Source organism: Rhineura floridana, chromosome 5 (genome assembly GCF_030035675.1).
Source record: "Rhineura floridana isolate rRhiFlo1 chromosome 5, rRhiFlo1.hap2, whole genome shotgun sequence".
NCBI lineage: Eukaryota > Metazoa > Chordata > Lepidosauria > Squamata > Rhineuridae > Rhineura > Rhineura floridana.
In genome coordinates this window covers 117,317,439-117,338,825 of record NC_084484.1, presented here as the reverse complement: position 1 = coordinate 117,338,825, position 21,387 = coordinate 117,317,439, and the positions used below count along the sequence as shown (strand labels likewise).

Here is a 21,387-nt window from a genome sequence, read left to right as displayed (position 1 = left end):
CGATCAGACACTGGTGAGAGCAGCAATAGCTGCCTACCAAGTGGCAACAAAGGCAGCAAAGAGGGATTTCTTTGCTGCCTCTATTGCGTCCGCAGAGTGTTGTCCCAGGAGGTTGTTCCAAGTGGTCCGTAGCCTGGTCGGTCCAGTTGCACAGGAACTCATGGAGCATTCTAAAGCCTCCTGTGACATATTTGCTAAACACTTTGCTGATAAAATTGAGCATCTGAAGAGCACGATTCCTTGCGCTGTGGATACAGGAAGTGGGCCAGAGTCGGCCAGTTGCATTCCGGTCCGATGGGATCGGTTTCATGCTCTTCCCTCTGAGGAAGTGGACAAGGTGCTCTCGACTGTGAAGCCGACCACTTGTCTGCTTGATCCTTGCCCTACGTGGCTCATTATGGGCTGCAAAGAGAGACTGAGAGAAGGGATCAAGGTAGTGGTGAATGCCTCCTTGGGAGAAGGTGTAATGCTTTCAACCCTCAAGGAGGCGGTTATAAAGCCCATTCTGAAAAAGTCCTCCTTGGATCCCCAAGAGTTGAACAACTTCCGCCCAGTCTCTAATTTACCATTCTTGGGCAAGGTGATTGAGCGAGTGGTGACCAAACAGTTACAGACACACTTGGATGAAGCAGATTATCTAGATCCATTCCAATCGGGCTTCAGGACTGGACATGGAACTGATACAGCCTTGGTCGCTCTGGTGGATGATTTGAGGAGGGCGTTGGATAGGGGAGAACATGCATTCCTCGTCCTCCTGGATCTCTCAGCGGCTTTCGATACCGTCGACCATGGTATCCTGTTAGATCGCCTAGAGGGAATGGGAATAGGGGGCACTGTTTTACGGTGGTTCCATTCCTATCTCTCAGATAGGCATCAACGAGTAGCATTGGGAGATGAGGTTTCAGACCCTTGGCCTCTCAATTGTGGTGTGCCACAGGGTTCTATCCTCTCACCCATGCTATTTAACATCTATGTAAAGCCGTTGGGTGCCATCATCAGGAGATTTGGGCTGCGGTGTCACCAATATGCGGATGAGACCCAGCTCTATCTCTCGTTTAAATCCTCACCACAGTTGGCTGTGGATACCATTTCCAAGTGCCTGGAGTCCGTAAGTGAATGGATGGGAGGTAATAGGCTGAAACTGAACCCCGACAAGACCGAGGTGCTGCTCGTGGGAGACAACAGAAGGTTAGGAGATATAGACCTGGTGTTTAATGGGGTAAGATTGCCCCTGAAGGACCAGGTCTGCAGCCTCGGGGTCATTCTTGACTCCCAGCTGTCCATGGAGGCTCAGATTTTGGCAGTGAGCCGGGCAGCTTGGTATCAATTACATCTAATACAGAGGCTGCGACCCTACCTTCCTGTCCATCTGCTCCCCCGGGTGGTACATGCCCTGGTATCCTCTCGCTTAGACTACTGTAATGCTCTCTACGTTGGGCTACCCTTGAAAACGGTCCGGAAATTATAGCTGGTACAGAATGCGGCGGCACGTTTGATTAAGAACAGCCGTCGCCGTGATCACATCACTCCCGTGTTAGAAGACCTACACTGGTTACCAGTTCTTTACCGGGCCCAATTCAGGGTGTTGGTATTAACCTTTAAAGCCCTTTACGGTTTCGGCCCAGTTTATCTGAAGGAGCGCCTCCAGCATCACCAAATATGCCGCCTGACGAGATCAGCCTCACAAGACCTTCTCTCGGTCCCACCAGTTAAAACAGCCAGGATGGTGCGGACCAGAGAGAGGGCATTTTCGATTGTGGCCCCCACCCTCTGGAACTCTTTGCCCTATGACCTCCGCCATGCCCCCTTCCTACCAAGTTTCTGCCGAGCCTTGAAAACCTGGTTGTTCAGGCGGGCTTACAGGATTCTTGGGGCGGACTAGTTTTTATCTTGTTGCAGTTGTGGGTTGTTTTAGATTGATTATAGTTGATGTTTTTCTTATATGTTGTATTTTATATGTTGTATTTTATCATATTATGTACGCTGCCTAGAGTGGCCGTTAATTCGGCCAGATAGGCGGCTTAGAAATAAAATTTTATTATTATTATTATTATTATTTATATGGCTGAGTGGGGATTTGAACCCTAGTCCCCAGCTCATAGTCCAAAATCCTAACCATTATACCACACTGGCTCTACTCACTTCTGGTATGGTTCAGATGCAAACTTAAAAAAAAAAATAGCTGAGTCAGGAATTTTTAATTAGCTCAGATGCACTACATATAGCATGATTAAGAAGAAGCCTTCATCCAAAGTCTGATCTAGTACAGTATCCTGTTCTCACAGTGGCCAACCAGATGCCTGCGAGAAGCCTGCAAGCATTGTAAATGTAAAACTTTTACTATTACAACTTATCTGCTTCAATGCACAATAAGTATTTGAGAAATTATTTTTTAGACTTCCCAGGAGGATCCCTACGCCTGTGCAGCCTCTGAGACGAGCTCCGTCTTGGATGGAACTTATCCAGTTTAAATTCAGTCAGAAGACTCTTTTCTGACTGGGAATAATTTCTTCCGGATAAGGAAGAAACATGAGATTTCCCACACAGCTTTGTTTTGATTGTTGGAGTCTGGAATTCGTCAGAATTGTCTGTCTTCCAGCAGCTCAGACAGAGCGAGGATTTTTATGCTAGCTCAGCTGGATAAGTGATCCGTTTTTTTTAACGGATTAACAGGCAAACATCCTCCTGTCTACATTCATCATTTTCTTATTTATACAGCTAAAGAGATTTGTCAAAGTAACAGCAATTGAGATAACCTAGGTGAGGTAAGACTTTCCTTTTTTTTATTCACGGAACTAAGGGGGAAGAAAATATAAATAGCTTATCTTTTTTTTTATTGCAAAAAGCTGACATGGAAAATAGCATTTTAAAGATTACAACGGACGAGAGATTTCTGATTGGAAGAGATAAGAAATCTTTTTGATTTATAAGACTTTTGTGTAATATATGGCTGGGACTATTTTTCCTGATCTACTTTTTTTTTTTGACGAATCTGCTCATTCTCTCTGCTACTAGTTATTTGGACGCTGTGAACTATAGCCGTTCTTACACTTCCGGGTAGATAAGAGATAAGGGCTGTCTAGCGTGTGACGTTAGTTGGCTGGAAAGATTAACTCCTTAGTAACTGGTTAAAGAAATAAGCTGCTCTTTGTTTGGGACATTGAAAATTGAAGGAGTTTTGTTCCTTTGGCTTTAAGAATGACAATTAAGAAGATCATGGATGTACAAGAAGGGACTTTATCTCTAGACATGTTTCAGAAAATAATGAATGGGATTAACTCAATAAAACAAGAACTGAGAAATAATAGACAAGCGTGGAGAATTGAATTTCACGAAATGAGACAGGAGCTGAAAGAAACTCAGGATTCTATGAGAAAGGAGAATAAAGATAGATCTGGAAAACAAAAAAAGGATGAAAGAGAAATTAAAGGCAAGGTTCAAACTATGGAGATTGGCTTAATTGTGGACATGAAAAAAGATTTGGATTTCCTGGCTGTGATGGATCCTGGAGACAAATATTACAGTTTGGAATTCAGCGCTGTCCCAGAAGGAATTGAAGAGATTGGAGATAAAGATATTATCGGTTCAAAAAAATTCCTGGACTGGAAGGATTTGATGGAACTTGAAATGGAGAAAGTTAACAGAATTAATCCCTGTTTTGTGTCAATGGAAAAATCTTCAAGAGATGTACTAGTGTATCATGTGGAAAAGAGGAACAGAGATGCGGCTTTGCAACAATACTTCAGTGATACGTTTGGATTTGATGGCAAGAAAATATCTGTGATGGAGGAAATTCCTATCAGACTTTTATTATATGACTATGACAGCAAGATTTTTGGGTGCGTAAAGATGGAAGATGGAAGATGGACCCAATATGGATAATGACAGAAGAGCGATTTAAAATTATTGGACTTAGTAGATTTGATGAGTTGGATTAATTGATATGTTTATTTAGTAAAAAAAATTGATTGATATATATCTCAAGGTTTGGAAACTTCTCTTTGACTTTTTGTGGAAGATTAAAATGATATGATGTTAATGAGATTTGAAACCAACTAAGATAACCGCTGGAGGAAGGTGATTTTATAATCTATTAAGAGATAGGTTTGTTATACATTATAGATTTATAGCTGAATTATAGCGATTTGAAATTACTGGACTTAGTAGATTTGATGAGTTGGATTAACTGGCATGTTTATTTAGAAAAAAAATTGATTGACATATATCTCAAGGATTGGAAACTTCTCTTTGACTTTTTGTGGAAGATTAAAATGATATGATGTTTATGAGATTTGAAACCAACTAAGATAACCGCTGGAGCAAGGTGATTTTATAATCTATTAAGAGATAGCTTTGATATATATTATAGATTTATAGCTGAACTATGACAAATCGGAAGTCAATATTCTTTCTTTTATATATATATATATATATATATATATATATATATATATTCTTTTTGTATTGTACTAGTTATTGATTTGTGTTGTTTTCTTTTTGTATTGTTTTGGTTTTGAAAATTGGAATAAAAATTAATTGCAAAAAAAAAAAAGAGAAATTATTTTTAAAACACACTTTGAAAATGCTAATGCTACTTCCAACAGAAATCCATCAGATATTTTGAAAACTGAACGGGCAGAATTAATTTCCGTTCCAAATATTCTTCCTGCATTCGTTAGAATAGTAAGAATTCAAAACACATTTTTTGTTTATTCATGCCCATATAATCAGAAATCTTGTTTTGTTCAATGGTAATTACTTGCACATACGTGTGAATAGATTAGAGTTTAAATTTAACAAAGTCTTACATATGCTTCCTGGGGGGGGGTTTAAAGTGGTTGAGGGTTTTTAGTTAAGGAGCATCTAAACAGGGTGGGGTGGGGGACTTACAAGTCTATAAACCTATTCACTAATAGGCAAAAAACCTTGCGGTTTAAGAACATACCTATAGCCCACAGCTATTCTATCAAACTTTAAAAAGCAGGGAAATTGGGCAGCTATAGTGAATGCACCAGGGGGGCAGGAGACCTGACCTCCTCTCTGAGATATTGTACTGCCCTACAAATTGGTCAAAATGCCAACACCATTTGGGTTGGTCTTTCACAGTCCAATCCACTTGCTGTGTAGCTTGGAAGAATTTGGTAACATGTGCCTCTGAGCATATGGTGAGTGGTGGCAACACTTGCCATCTCCAAAGATAGAGAATTATATTTTTGTATGTTTGCTGGTGTTCTTCTTACTTTGCTGCTTTCCTGTGTTATTAATGTTTCTACAGAGAATCTACACTAGAAAATTTTATTTCCCTCATTATTCATCCCAGAAATCTGTGTCCAATTTATTTTAATTAATTTCAAAGCCTTTTTATTGGTCAGTGTCATATGATGGTGAAGACAGCCTTTTGTGTTTCAAATTGGAGGTTATGTTCTATTTCTATTTTGGGTGCATTAACAGTGGGATTTGGACCTGCAGTTTGATGAAAAATCAGACTGATTCCAATATGTTGCTACTTCAGCAATGACTCTAGCTGTTGGAAAAAACAGGATGCATATTTTCAGCCTGCTATGTTTAAACCACTTCATTTAAGGCAAGGTGGGCACAGTCAATTAAAAACATAGAGCACACCTAGCATTTTGCTAGAATATATTTCACCTCCCACTGTTTTATCTTGTGCAAATTGAGACACTCCTGAGGTCCACTGGAGACTATTCTGCAGAAGTCAGTGTCATTATTCCACAATTATGTTTGGAGTTTTTTAGTATGAATTTTGCAAAGTGTTGCTGTACTTCACATATTCACAGAAATAGAAACAAAAGAAAATGATTTCCTATAGGAAACATAACTAAAATTGCAAAGGAAATCAGACATATTCAAAGTGACCATCTGAACTATATCAACTGTCTTAATAATGTTGCTTCCTCCCGGCTAAAACAAGATCAGCACAGCACATGTCTTCTTTGTATTATTTGGGCTGATTGCAGGTGTTGCCACCACTCACCATATGCTCAGCGGCACATGTTACCAAATTCTTCCAAGCTGCACAGCAAGTGGATTGGACTGTGAAAGACCAACACAAATCGTGTTTGCATTTTGACCAATTTGTAGGGCAGTACAATATCTCAGAGAGGAGTTCAGGTCTCCTGCTCCCCTGGTGCATTCACTATAGCTGCCCAATTTCCCTGCTTTTTAAAGTTTGATAGAATAGCTGTGGGCTATAGGTATGTTCTTAAACCACAAGGTTTTTTTTGCCTATTAGTGAATTTCCCTGCTTTTTAATCCAGGAGGTAAGAAATGGGATCCTGTCCAAGTTTGCTGAGAATGGATGGATCATTTGCATGCTTATTGAGTTCAATGGGATTTACTCCCCTGCAATCATGCTTAGGATAGGTGAAACTGACCTCAGAGGATGGGGAGGGGAGGAGGAGGGATGGGAGGAAATGCAGAGGGGAGGACTGGGAGGGGAGGAGGCAGGATGGAGAAGGGAGGAGAAGGACAGTTTTGATCATTTGCATGTTTATTAAATTCAGTGGGATTTACTCCCATGCAATCATGCTTAGGATAGGTAAAACTGACCAGGGGAGGGAGGGAGGGAGGGCTGGAGTGGGCAGGGGAGGAGGAAGGGAGAGGAGAGGGGAAAAGCAGGTCTGATCATTTGCATGCTTATTTTCAATGGGATTTACTCCTATGCAATCTTGGTTAGGATAGGAAACACTGACCATGGAGGAGAAGGAGTGGGAGTGGGAAGGAGTGTATTGGAGGGGGGCAAAGGAAGGTGGAGGGGAGAGCAGGTTTGATCATTTGCATGCTTATAGAGTTCAATGGTATTTACTTCCGTGTAATCATGTTTAAGATAGGTAAAACTGACCATGGGGAGGAGGAAGGGGAGGAGGGGGAAGGGGAAAGAGGGGATTGGAAGGGGATGGGGAGTGAGGGGCAAAGGAAGGGGGAAGGAAGGGACAAGAGGAGGGGATAGGAGGAAAGAGAAGGGAGGGTGGGTTTGATCATTTGCATATGTTTTGAGTTCAGTGGGATTTATTTCTATGCAATCATGTTTGAAAATGAAAATGGACTGCCTTCAAGTCAATCCCCACCTATTGCGACCCTTTGAATAGGGTTTTCATAGTAAACAGTATTCAGAGGTGATTTCATCATTGCCTTCCTCTGAGGCTGAGGCAGTGACTGGCCCAAGGTCACCCAGTCAGCTTCATGGCTGTGTGGGGATTCGAACCCTGGTCTCCCAGGTCGTAGTCCAACACTGGCCCAGGGAAGGGGCAGGGAGTGGGAGGGGAGGAGATTGGGTGGGTGGCCACTGGGCAGAAGTGAAGCCCCTTTCCTTTCCAAAAGGAAAACATTGTAAACAGAATCATTCTTTTTCAGGCTTTCCCCCACCTTTTTATTCTACAGCAGACACATGTAGCCTCCCACCCAAATTTAAACCAAAGCTTTCCCTGGCCACATCCACACCAGGCCTTTATTTCACTTTGGACAGTCATGGCTTCTCTCAAAGAATCCTGGGAAGTGTAGTTATTGAAGGGTGCTGAGAGTTGCTAGGAGATGCCTGTTCCCCCCACATACCTTCAATCAGAGTGGCTGACTGTTAAACCATTCTCTCAGGGGAATAAGAGTCTCTTAGCACCCTTCACAAACTATACTTCCCTGGATTCTTTGAGGGAAGCCATGACTGTCTCACATGAAATCAAAGTCTGGTGTGGGTGTGGCCCTCTGATTAGGCAAGCCCAGCAGCTGTGAGGCTTTTAGAACTCTGACAGTTGGTTCTTACTGAGCATGCTCCGTGCTATCATTGGGTCCCAGCCAAAATTTATTAAATTAATTAAAAATCAGCCAGGCATTTTTTTTAACTTTTAAACTGCAGCAGATGAAGGTCAGAGTATGGGGCAACATCAGTATTAGGATTACAGGTACTCTGTGAACACGGCTGATTTTTAATGAATTTCAACATATTATGAGAACAGAGAAAAACATCCAAAAGGGCTCTGAGGTTTTTCTCTCTCTTTTTACACTTTGAACTGTCTATTCTCTCTGACTGTTTTGTGTATCGCCATGAAAATTGACAGGGTTGTTAAGCAAGCGTTTCTGAGTTCAGGACTGTAAGTTATGTAAGGTTTTGTTTTGAAATGAGCTTATGGGAAGCATCAGAATGGCATGGGGGTTATTTTCAATTTAACATTGCGGAATGTGAAAAATCCCCGCTGGCTATAGTATACAGCCACTCCCTTGGCTGTATAATGAATGGCACTACAGAGATATTATTCTACTTGTATTAGAACTTTGGGCATTATTGAAGCTGATTGGTAGTATGACTGGCAAAATAGAGTACTTCATAAGCGATTTATATAATCTCAGCACTTGGGGTATAAGCACTTCTTTTCTCGATGCCCATACCAGCCATTTTGTGCTTACATCCGTGGTACTTTTATTAAGATATGAATACCAGAGCCTTATTTATTTTACCAAAAAAGCACTGCATACTGTTTTGGTGATAGTATCTAGCTTAGATGACTTTTAAAAACAGTTAGAGTAATGAAAAATTATATATCAAGGTTTTAATATGCTTTGCTAAATGGAGCCTACATAAGCAGAGTCAGTAAGATTAAATGGCCTTAGTTCCCGCAAAGTTAGGAAAAAGAGAGGAGTTGAGTGTAAAACTGTGTCATCTCTAAGTATCAGCAAGGTGTCCTTGGGAAAGGATTGTAGCTCAGTGGTAGAGCATCCACAATGCATGCAGAAGATCCCATTTTCAATCCCCATCATGTTCAGGTAGGGCTGGGAGACAACCCTGTCTGAAATCTTGGATGGTCTTTGCCAGTCAGTATAGGCAATAGATAGACTGACTGAATTGCTATAAGACAACTTCCTATGCCTCTATGGCATTTGCTTGAGGGATGTAGCTCAGTATTCAAAGCCTGTTATTGGTGCAGATTTAATGTGGGTTTTGCCAATGCCAGCTGGATTTATACAGTTATACAGTGGTTGACTCACCTATCCTGAAGGCTTGAGATGGTCTTTCTTCACTACTAGTGATTGTTGTAGACTACAGAGCAAATTGGAAACTGCTGATCTTACCAGTAGAAATAGAATGTTGTGTCAGCAAGCTTAGAAGCTCCACTGTCATTGTGGGTTGCTTTGAGGCTAGGAATGAGCTAATACAAATTGCTATGGTTCCTCATTGACAATGCTTTCACTGTGTAGAATTATACATTTTTCTGTTTTTTGCTTTTTGTGCTATACACTGTTCTAATGAATTTTAAATATACTGTGCATAAACAGTGATGTTAAAGTAGATACTGGATTAATTTTGCTAGGTAAAATCATTATAAAATTCCTAACCAAGAATGGTTTGATTAGTATTCAGTGTCTTTATTGGCATACAATCATTTCACATTTGAATCCTTTCTTAAGATTCTCTTAAAAATGCTATAAATAATTTTAAAAGGCACATGTTAGCAAAAAGTAGTGCTTCTATACAGATTTGTCTTTTGAACAATATAGTTCAGTGCTCTATATATTTCACAAAATTGAAATTGCCTAGTATGTCATTGTATTCACTAGTATGCCATTCAGGGATGGGGAAACTTTGGCCCTCCAGTTTCTGTAGGACTACAACTCCCATTGTTGTTGTTGTTGTTGTTGTTATTTTATTTATTTATTTATTTATTTTATTTAATTTATATACCGCCCTAAGCCCAAGGGCTCTCTGGGCGGTGTACATAACAATAAAACAATAAGAAAATATATAAATACAATAATACAATGGAATCAAACCAAACAGACGTAAACAAAAATCAAAGCAGCAGCAAAATACATCAATAAATATTAATAGTACACATTAAAATGCCTGGGAATATAAAAAGGTTTTCACCTGGCACCGAAAAGATAGCAGCATTATTATAATAATAATGTAATATTATTATTATTATTGCCCACCCTTCACCATTAGGTCCCAGGGCAGGTTACAAAAATAAAAAGTATTAAAAACAATTAAAACTCATAATTTAATTTATGAAATAGAACTTTCTTTAAGCAGAACAAAGTCTGTTGTCTTTATGCTCCAAAGCAGTATCAGAGGATAGAACTGGAATCTTACTCTGATTGCAGCCAAAGTAAGGAGATAGAATATCTGGGTAATTAATTCAGTTTCGGACTGTGACACTGACGTAAAAACTATGGTTTTGTGTTTAATTATAAAGCAAAAGTGGCTCTATTTTGTAACCAAAATTAGCTTTCTAATGATACTTTAAATAAGAAACAGTTAAAAACATTCTCATTTAACATTTTACATTTCTCTGTAAATCCTAGGGAATAGAACACAGTGGGACTTACTTTAGAAAGTTACTTGAAAGATACCGTCTTGTCTTTCAGGTGGTGATTGATGGCTTATCTTTGCAATAATGGTAGTGGATGCAATTGCTTTAATCTCAGTAGTGACCAAGCTTTAAATGCTAAATGCTATGGCAGAAAGCAAAAGGTTACCATTAGTGTAGTGGGCTTCTGTGGATGTTTTCTTTCTCTTTTCTTTCTCTTCCTTTCTTTTAACAAGTCAACTGTGAAACTTTTAAACTTTTAAAAACATTTTAAAAGTACTGAAGTTTGTCCTGAAGCACGAGGAGCTGGAGTTAGATAGGGAAAGCACGCAGTTCCAGTGCACACACTTAATTTATTAATGTGCACCTGAAGAAAATATCTAGACTGCAGCCATTTGGATTGATCTGGCTTCTTTGCCTTTCGCTAGTAGAATTGAGCTTAAGAGTAAGCAAAGTAGTTTGGGACAAATGTAGACTAAAAGCATTAGCCTATATATTTCCACTCAGAAGGAAGATCCATTGACTTAAGTAGAACTGTATAGTATTGCAGCAACAGTGTACTTTGAGAAACAGTGTACTTTCAGATGTGATAAATTCCACCCAGGAATGTCTGTGCCAATTTGTCATTAATTGCCCTACAGTGCAAATGACATTGTTCAGTTATCACTAACTCACTGAGTTGATTGTTGAAAAAATAAAGCTTGAATACTGCATGTACAAAGGCACTCAATATGTAATGGTATGGTCCTCATGTGCACTGATAGATGTCAGTTAACTCATGTGACACATTGCTTAGAACATCACTGAGAAGGGTTGCTGTGTTCAAAAGAACTTGGATACATCACCAGCTTGCTATGTGACTATTCTTCATATTGTATTCAGATATCTGATAGTTCAGAACACCGTATTTTGTCAACTTCATGGAACCAACATCATTTATTTATTGATCAAATTTAAAATACTTTATTCCTTCCTTCAAGGAGCTTAGACTGGTGTACTTTTCTCCCCAGTTCTGTATCCATACAGTGAAAGAGAGAGATAGGCTAAAATCATCTGTGAGCTTTTTGAATTTGATTCCCCTGGTCTTACTCTGGCATTCTAATTACTACACCACACCACAATTATAATTTTAAAATGTTTTTCAAGAAATCAAAGTTAAAAGCATCATTTTAGTTTTGCTACCAACGTGTTAAAATAAAATGACTAATTTTGAAATTAAAATAGGAATTAATACACTTAGATGCTTAAGGAAAACTATTGTTATGATTATGTGTAGTGAGACATTGGCTCAAATTTAATAATTTCAATTTTATGTGGCAGCAACTTTAGATAAAGATTTAATTATTTTTAAATTTACATGCCCTCCTATTCCCTTTAATGTTCTTGTTTCTGGACCTTTGCAGAGGTGGGAATATTCCAGTTTAGTGTTTGAAAATTGTTTCTACACTAATGTGCGTAATCCCCATTTTGAAGACTTCCAATACTCTTTAAAGGCATATTCTTTCCCCAAATCAAGTTTTAAGTATAACAAAAATTATTATGCTTTCTGCTTTCAGTTCTTTTTAATGTAAGTCCTAGTGTTACTATAGTAGGGCCCCACTCATACAGTAGGTTCCGTTCCAGGCCCCCATCGAAAAGCGAAAACTGCTGGAAAGTGGGGCCCCACTGAGCTGTAGCGCATGATCAGCTGTAGCATGGGGAACTTGCACGTTCCAGCTGATCCCTGCCAGCTGTAGCGCATGATCAGCTGTAGCGCAGGGAGCTCTTGTACTACAGCTGATAGCTAGCATGAATTTTTTTGTATTTTGCCATATTAAATTGAAAATGCTTGCTTAACAATCCTCTAGGTTTTAACGGTGATACATAAAACACTCAGAGAATCCAAAGTCTAAAACAAGAGTAAAATAATCCAGACTCCTGTTGTACCCCTAATCCAGTGTAGTTTGGGAATGGTGTTGAGAGTTGTTAGGAGACTCCTATTCCCTTGACAGATCTCCAGTGGCCAAAGTGGTTTAACAGTCAGCCCCTCTTCCCAGAGAATTCTGGGGACTGTAGCTCTGTGAGGGGAATAGGGCATCTCTGAGCAGCTCTCAGCACCCTTCACAAACTATACTTTCCAAGATTCTTTGGGGGAAGCTATGACTGTTTTAAAGCAGAATAAATGTCTGATGTGGATATGGACAGGGATAGCTTTTATTTAAATTTGAGTCTGCTGTAGAATAAAAAAGGTGGCAGTAACCCCCCCCCCAAATAATGATACTGTTAACAAATATTTTCCTTTTGGAAAGGGGGTTTCCCTCTATTCAGTGCTCACCCACCCAGTGCTGTCCTTCCCTCCCTCCCTTCCCCCTCCACTTTGCTCCCTCCCCTTCCTCCCATTACCCCTTCTCCCCTCCCTCCCCCTCTACTACATGCCCCTAGGTCAGATTCACCTATGCTAAGCATTGATTGCATCAGAGTAAATCCCACTGAATTCGATAAACATGCAAATGATCAAAACTGCTCTCTCCTCCTCCCCTTCCCCTCTCCTCTGCTCCTCCCCTTTCCCTTTTCCTCCTCCCCTATGGTCAATTTCACCTGTCCTAAGCATGACTGTACAATTCCATTAAAGTCAATACGCATGCAAATGATCAATCCATTCTCAGCAAACTTGCACAGGATCCCATTTCTTACCCCCAGATTAAAAAGCAGAGAAATTTACTAATAGGCAAAAAACCCCTTGTGGTTTAAGAATGTACCTATGGTCAACAGATACTTCTATCAAACATTAAAAAGCAGGGAAATTGGGCAGCTATAGTGAATACGCCAGGGGAGCAGGAGATTTCTGACCTCCTCTCTGAGATATTGTACTGCCCTACAAATTTGTAAAAATGCAAACACAATTTGGATTGGTCTTTCACAGTCCAATTCACTTCTCGTATTTTTACAAATTTGTAGGGCAGTACAATATCTCAGAGAGGAGGTCAGGTCTCCTGCTTCCCTGGTGCATTCACTATAGCTGTCCAATTTCCCTGATTTTTAAAGTTTGATAGAAATATCTGTTGGCTATAGGTACGTTCTTAACTGTGAAGGTTTTTTGCCTATTAGTGAATAAAAAATATTTCTCATGGAGCAGAAATTGATAATCCAAAATTAAAGAGGTTTTGTTTAAAGAGTAAAATAATTCATCAGTGCAAAGGATTTTTTAAATTTACAGGAGTGAGTGAGTGAAAGGGAATATGTACTTATGCAGTTCATATTCCAAATTCTCTACAGCAGAAATTGAATTTTGAAACCTATTTTGTTGTACTGTTCATTCAGATCACAGACTGCGTTAGGGAGTGGTTATGTTGATTTGCCTGTGAAAGCATCACACCTTGTATTCTTCTTGTGCTTCATTAACCTGATGTTCACTAATGCTTTGTGAATGTTGGGAAAGTTGACTTTTAAGTTTCAATATGACTGAGGTTGACTGCATTCCTTCAGGGATTTGTTACTAATCCTTTAAAAGGCTGTTTGAAATATTTTGTTTTCTAAACGTATAAATGTCTTTTCAAAATTACCCCTAAAATTTTGCTTTAGTACTTTATGTCACAGGAGCTAATAGCTCACATAAACCGGAGTTCTTTAAAAATGGTCTTTGAGTGCGACTATTATGTATTGCTTTTTAAAAGCTTCAATGGATGTTATGTCAAGCAAGAAAACACACGCAATGTCTGAAGAAGCATGACAGGTTCTTGAGGAAGCTTCTGAAAAGGAATTAGGAAGTTGTACTTCTAACCTTTATTTCATAAGAAAATATCACAATTCATACCAGATTTTATTGCTTTTATTTTGTGTTTCACCATAGCACACAGGGAGGCATTGTACTAGTAATCTGTTTCTACAGCTCTAACAGCATGATCCTATCAGATGTATGTCCCACGGAATTCAATGGGACTTACTGCCACGCAAGTGTGTATATGGTTGTAGCATGAATGACTTAACTGGAAGCAAATTAAAGTTTTCACACTATTTTTATTGTAATCATTTTACTTTGCATTTATCCCATTCTTAGTCAAACAGAATGCACAGTCCTCCATCATTTTATTTTCATTATAACCCTGTGAAGCAGAAAGTTGAAAGCAAGAGATGGTTACCAATCCACGTGAACTTTATCTGAGTAGGGCATTGAACCTAGATTTCCCTGTTCTAAATTCAACACTTTGTTGGTAGCTCAGAGGTAGGGCATATGCTTTGCATAGAAAATGTTCTAGGTTCAATCCTTGGTGTCTTGGTAGGGCTGGGAAAGACTCTATATGAAACCCTGGAGGAAGCAGGGCTGTGGAGTCAGAGTCGGAAGCAATTTTGGGTGGAGTCAGAGTCAGTAGAAATGTTCCGACTCCGGCTTCAAAATAAATTTTGATTGACAATTTTTTAAAATTATAAATTCAAAATGTCAAAGAAGCTTCCCATGATGTCAGCTGTAGTTGAGCATTTCACCATAACTCAAGATGGAAAACATTTTGTGTGTCAGTGTATGACACAGGACCCAGATGAAGACAAATGCTGTGATGCCAAGATCAGCGCATATTCAGGCAGCGATAAAAATGCTCCTATGAGAGCTTCCAATTTACAAAGACATTTACAGCCCTTTCCAGGACTGTACAGTTGGAAGCGATTTTGGGTGGAGTCTGAGTCAGAGTCGGACAGTAGAAAAATAGTGGAGTCGGAGTCGAAGGTTTGGCATACCAACTCCACAGCCCTGGGAGGAAGCAGTGCTAGTTAGTCTCAACAATACTGAACTATATGGATCAATGGTCTGACTTGGTATAAAGTAGGAGCAAAACATGAAGCTGCATCACACTGGCTCTCCCAATTCAGCAAGTGCAGTTTATATGGATGTGGAAACAATTTTCTCTAAAAGTGTAGGTTGCACTTTTGAAGCTGAATCACACAAGATACTTGTGTGCCCTGCTTCATGCTGCAGAAGGATTTCAGCATAAGGACCAATGCGTTTGTCCAGATACAAATATTTTAAAGGCAATTTTAATTATATGGAGTATTTTCACAAATATTTTGTAGCTAGTTCTACGTGCACAGCAAGCTGCTTTGTTTTTAATATTTCATTTTGTGTAATTGTTGGTTTGACTGAACATATTTTTTAATGCCAGTGCCCCACCCATATATCTGTCTATGTTTTCTCAAACTATGCATGCAGTTGTGTACAAGTGTGTGAGCTTCAGTTTTAACTGTGAGCACATGACTAGTGCTTAAGTATGGGGGAGAGAGGTAAATCAAGTTCTAAAAGCAGAGTTCAAAAAGGCTGAGGAAGAACGTTTCAGATGGTATTTGATTGCCAAGCTCTGAACCTCCTTAGCATTTTTTTTAAAAAATAGTGTTACAGTAATCCAGAGATGGGCCTCCTCAGGCCCAGGGTCTGAAAGTGGCCATCTGAGCATCTCTATCTGGCTCTTGGCAGTAGTGCTGTGGCAAATGCAGAAGTGCAGGGTCCCTTCATGTCTGTCATAGCCATGCCCCTCCCCTTTTTTGTGACTGGGTTGAGAATGAGTTCCTTGTAATGCCTTCTCTCACAATAGACATCCGTAGGAGCAAATAAGCATGAAAGAGGAGAGTGTTAGCTGCTGAGAATACTCTTCTCAGTGGCTGACTCACCTCCTTTCACTCTGATGGCTCCAATCAGCAGGAAAGGTCAAGGAAGCATTTTAGAAAATTCTTCTCACTGGCTAAGACATTTCCCTTTCATGCTCACAGGATGCTGGAGACATAGGGACCTGCTGGGACCCTGCTCCCCAAAAAGTAAAGGGTCTGAGACCCTGGACGGCTATACTCCTGGCCTTTGGGACTCTCCCATCACCACACCATTCCCCACCACTGCTTCACACTCTCCTTGAGTGTGTTTGCCTGGCTGAAATGTGTCCTTAAACTGTGATAATGCCATATGGAGGATAGATAGGGATGTGTGGGTGTGTAGAAACTCGTCTGCTGTACGAAGGCAAAAAGTTACATTATTTGGTCTGCCTCTTTTGTTTCTGGTCCTGGCCAGCACAGGCATGTGGCCCCTGAAAGGTTGCACAAAAGGGAATATGGTCCTCAGGATGAAAAGGCACCCTATGCCTGTGGTAGGCCCATGATGACTTGTGGTTTTGACCAACTAATGTTTCTCTGTAGCTGTCTAATCCCATTACTAACACCCTTGGCACTATGGACTTGGCTACTGCTGTTTTTCCTTCAAAAATAATTTAATTCTGCTTCCATCATTCTATGTGGATTTGCCTTTTTAGCCTTTGGATGATTTGGTAACAGCTTCAGTTAGCTGCCTTTTAGGATTTGATGCAAGCTGTTCATCTTAGTTTAGGACTGCGTTTTTTGAGTGCTATAGATCTCTCTTTTCGATATAATGTATTTAGTTAGTTTGATACTTTATGTACCACTTAATTACAATCTTCTCTCAGAAGTGTACAATTATCTCAATAATACAATAAAATAAGTTAAAGCTATACAGTTAGAATTCAGCTAAAGGCTCCATCTTGTGGAATGTTTGTGGCATCTTCTGATCAATCTGTATGACCTGGAGACTGCTAAAGTGCCTGAATAATGGAGATTTTTTCACAGGCATAACCATTTTGGGATATATACTTGGATACCACCTACCTGGAACTATATTTATTAATATAGACATAATAAGAGGTTTTGTTTCAAAATACTAGGCTGACAACTTAATGTCATAATTTATATTTAAACCGAAGTTGTGATCTAGGAGAGCAGAATGAGAGAGAATGTAGTGTTAGCACTGGATCAGGAAGATGGGTTCAAATCCCTCCATATGCTCTCAGTCTAACCCACAGGATTGTTGGGAGATAAAATGGGGTAATCCTCATTTCTATCACTTTGAATTTAAGGGTATACCTGTAAGAAATGTTCCTTACTAAACAACCAAAGCACTCCCTGGAGAAAATGAAGACTGTATGTGTTCTAGATGGCAGCTTTGCTTTTTGCGTAAGGTTATATATAGTTGCTAACTGCTGTAATATATAGTAAATCTGACTGTTGTCAGCTATTTGAATGTTGTGTGCAGAGAATTGAACTTTTAAGTTGGGCAGGTCCTGATTGTTTAAGGTCAGATTAGAGTAAGTGATCAATGTAATAAGTGATCATCATTTATATATATATATATATAGTGGTGCAATGCTCTAACGTTCTTATAAGCCCCTAAATGAATCTCCTTTGTGCAAGCACAAAACACTGTGGTTCAATAGCCCAATTGCTTGTTTCATAACTTACACAGAATTATGCTGTGCTTTCCACAGATGTTTCACTTCTAGACTTGAGATATAAAACCAGCTCCTCCCCCAAATACTAGTTGGGGGAATTCTTTTATACATACAGGCTTATGAACAGTTTATTTTAGACATTCAAGATCTGAATTTTAATGTTTAGAAAAACAGTAACAACCATACCATGATTCTGCCCATTACTCTACCATTTAATACAATGAATATTAATTATTTATGCTAATTTTTGAAAAAATACTGAAATTATTTTGGATTTAAACAGTGTGCTTAAAATGTGGAACTAGTAAGACAGTGCCCCTCTTAAAACCATGCAGCCTGTCCTCATTCTCTATTAAAAGCTGGCTGTGTGGTAGTGCTGGGAATGTTGAACATATGTCTAATGTTAACAATTCTTAAAATATTAAATATCCACAGTAGATGCATGTGGCCATAAGTTGTTAACGAGACTTTCAACTGGGCATTATACGCTATGTAAACCTTGGAAGCAGCTGACCTTCTGTATCTCTGGTGTTTCCTGAGCTGGGTTTCATATCCTGTTAATAAATAACGTTAAGAACATATAGACAGTTCTGACATGCCACTTACCTTTCCAGGAAAATAGAATGAGATTGCAATTACAGATTTATGTAAGAAAGTTTTGTTTATAGATTTTAAGCAGTTTTTATATTTGAAGAGACTGTTAAACAAATATGTAAAGAGTAGTTGCATCATTTTTGAAAAAGTGAGTGCAAAAGTTAGCCCCACTAAAAGGAGGCATTGCTTTAGGGGCAGTCATCTCCTGCAAATGCAAGAAAAAGCATTTATGGTATCCAATATAAAGTATTACTTGGAGTTTATTTTTCATGAGTATGCATATCAAGCAGCTTCCTGATCATATAAAAAGATAGACATGTTATTTACTCCACAGCCATTATCTCTGTCGGAAAAAGATCGCATATGAAATGATCTGGAGAGAATTGTTGGAGTATGAGTGCTGTGACTTGTACACAATGGGTGATATGTAACGTTGGTCATATTCAGAGTAGATCCATTGAAATGAATTAAATTAAGCCCATTGATTTCAACTGGTCTACTGTGAATATGATTTAGTTGGATATCATGCATTAACATGAGTGATCAAATGTGCAGCTCTTGTCTCTGTATGACTCTAAAGAGTAGTAGCATTCCTAATTATGTTCCCTAATGCTACCAAGTGCTTTCTAATGTTTCCATATTCAGTGCTTCCCTTTTGTTTCAGATTATCGGAAGCCAATCTGAGTCCACAAAGATCCATTCCTGTAATTTCAGTAAGGAGGTTTTCCAGTGCATTGGAACTCTGTGCCCAGACTTAATTTGTGAAAGATTTCTAGCTCACTGATGTTGAGATAATTTTTGAATGCATGTTCCTTTGTGGTTTCAAAAGTGAGCATGTGATAAGGTGGCAATACTTATCCTTTATTATGATTTTTAAATGTCATGGTTTCTAGACTCATATCTAGACAGTTCTAAATGGGATAAAATAAAATCTTTTGACAGTAAAGACATCAAAGGTCACTCATTCCAGTTTAGGTTATTAAATTTGTGAAATTGGATGTCAACTACCTTCACTGGAACAATAGTCACAAGAAAATGTATGGTATATGTATGTATGGCAGGAGCATACAGCATGTAAACAATAACATTTATATAGGGGGCATAGTCTGAAGGCAAATGATGTAGCAACGTTTTTGATATTAAACAAATGTGAATATGACCAGCGCTGATGGGAGAAACCCTGTTTATATGGCCCTGAGTTCTCCAGAAGAAAGGCACGTTCTAAATGAAATAAATTGCTAGGATGGGTGTGTGTGTGTGTGTGTGTGAGTGAATTCTCCAAGCACATGTCATAATATCTTAGAAGGATTTACAGCAATCCAGAAAGGTAAGCCTTTATTTGTATTGCCTATTATGGATGGGGGGGTAGCAAAAATATGGTGGCATAATTAAGGCTATCTAATGGATTCATAGCTGGGCTCACCTGAACCAGAGACGTGCTGGCTCACAGATCATGTTCTTAACCATTCTGTATAACTGCTTTATATTTAAAAAAACAATGGAGGAAGGGTGCAATCCAACTTGCATTTATTTTATTTATTTATTTATTTTATTACATTTCTAGACCGCCCTATAGCAATAAGCTCCCAGGGCGGTGAACAGCATAATAAAACAGATTAAAATACAAGCGGATGTAAATACAATACAGTACACAATAAAACATAATTAAAATTCCAAATTTAAATTCAATTTTAAAATTTTTAAAAATTTTAAAATGCCTGGGCAAAGAGGTAGGTCTTTACCTGGCGCCGAAAAGATAACAGAGAAGGCGCCAGGCGTATCTCGTCAGGGAGGCTGAGGGGAGTTGGATGTGGCGGATCTCCAGCTGAGCTGTCTGGGCCCCTCAGCCAGTTCAATGAAGACCGTAATCAAGTGTAAGTTCCAAGAAAGGGACGGGTCGGAGGTGTGTCAGGGAGGGGCCGAGATGAGGCGACTTAGGCCACATCTGACTCATGTTCAGAGCTCTCCTGCAGGTCCCAATTCAGGCAAAAGTTACCCCTGGAAAAGGGTTTGTTTAAGAAAATCAATGGAAAGGATTTACTCCCTGGTACGGGTATTTGGGAGAGCAGGCTTTTACTTTTTGGTCCCTGTGTGCAGCTCCTGGCTGAGCTGGTGTTCAGCCAATCCAGTGTTCCTGAATGGCAACTGGATGCAGAGGAACTTTGTGCTGGCTTCTCCTGTGCTGGCATCACTTATGCTGGCTTCCCTTGAATTGGATTGCTCTGTAAATTAGGTTTTGGAAGAATCATGGTATTAGTTTGCAAGTGAATTATGTGAAGTTGATCATTGTTGTGTACACAGTAATTGCTCTTTTAACCAAAGGGACTGAATATTTGGCATGTTATATCTTTCCTTTTGAGATGTGAAATTTATACTAAAGCAGGTTGTGCAAGTTTGTTAGTTTTCTCTGTTGCAGTGATTATCAGCTTTTAGAAGGGAAAAATGTGGGTTATTAGTAGATATTGTACAGTAGATACAGTATTGTGTTTCTGTGTTCACAAACTATCCCTTCTGGGACAGATTTTTGACAGGAAAATTACAGGATTTGTTTCCTGTGTAAGATTTATGTTGATACATAAACTTGCTTCTATTTAATAAAGCACAAATTGGAACTTAAATAACTTGACTATAAGGAGAAAAATTAAAAGTATAGCTGTAGAAAAAGATTACTTGGATGTCAAAGCCGTTATATCCCCTCTGCCAGCTGTCATCAAATTTGCTGTTAATGATCTCTATGTGCCACTCTTTGTGAAAAACACAGCACTATATGATTTAAAGAATTTTATGGAATGTTGCAGATAAGAATGACTTTATTATAGTACTTTGGTGGAAATACATTTAAGGACAGTTCCCTATGTGTCTTCTTCCCTTCCACACCCCAGTTTGTGCATGAAGAAAATCTACACATTCTATATATCTGAACTTATCATTTCAGTATCTTCTTAACTACTTCTGGAAAGTTTAAGACTACTGTCTGAGTGGGCATGGAATGGGAGGGAGTACAAAATCGGAGGTCAACTTGTGGTAATGCCCAAGTTCTGTCAAGGAAGGTGAAATCACCTATCTTCCTCTTGCCCTTTAGGAAGCAAGTGAAGACAGTACTCTTTGAAAGGTACTTTAGTCAAAGGGTTCTGCTTAAAATTTACAGATGTATGTTTATATATTCCTGCTTCACTTTTATTGGCTTAATGATTGTACTGATCTTATGTTTATATATTAAG

At 39.1% G+C, this 21,387-nt stretch overlaps 1 protein-coding gene across 9 annotated transcripts in view; it reads left to right on the top strand.

Moving 5' to 3' along the window:
• Positions 1–21,387, top strand: part of ROBO1 (roundabout guidance receptor 1) — a 1,232,929-nt gene that overhangs the window by 779,002 nt on the left and 432,540 nt on the right. The gene's annotated exons all lie outside the window — the stretch shown is intronic.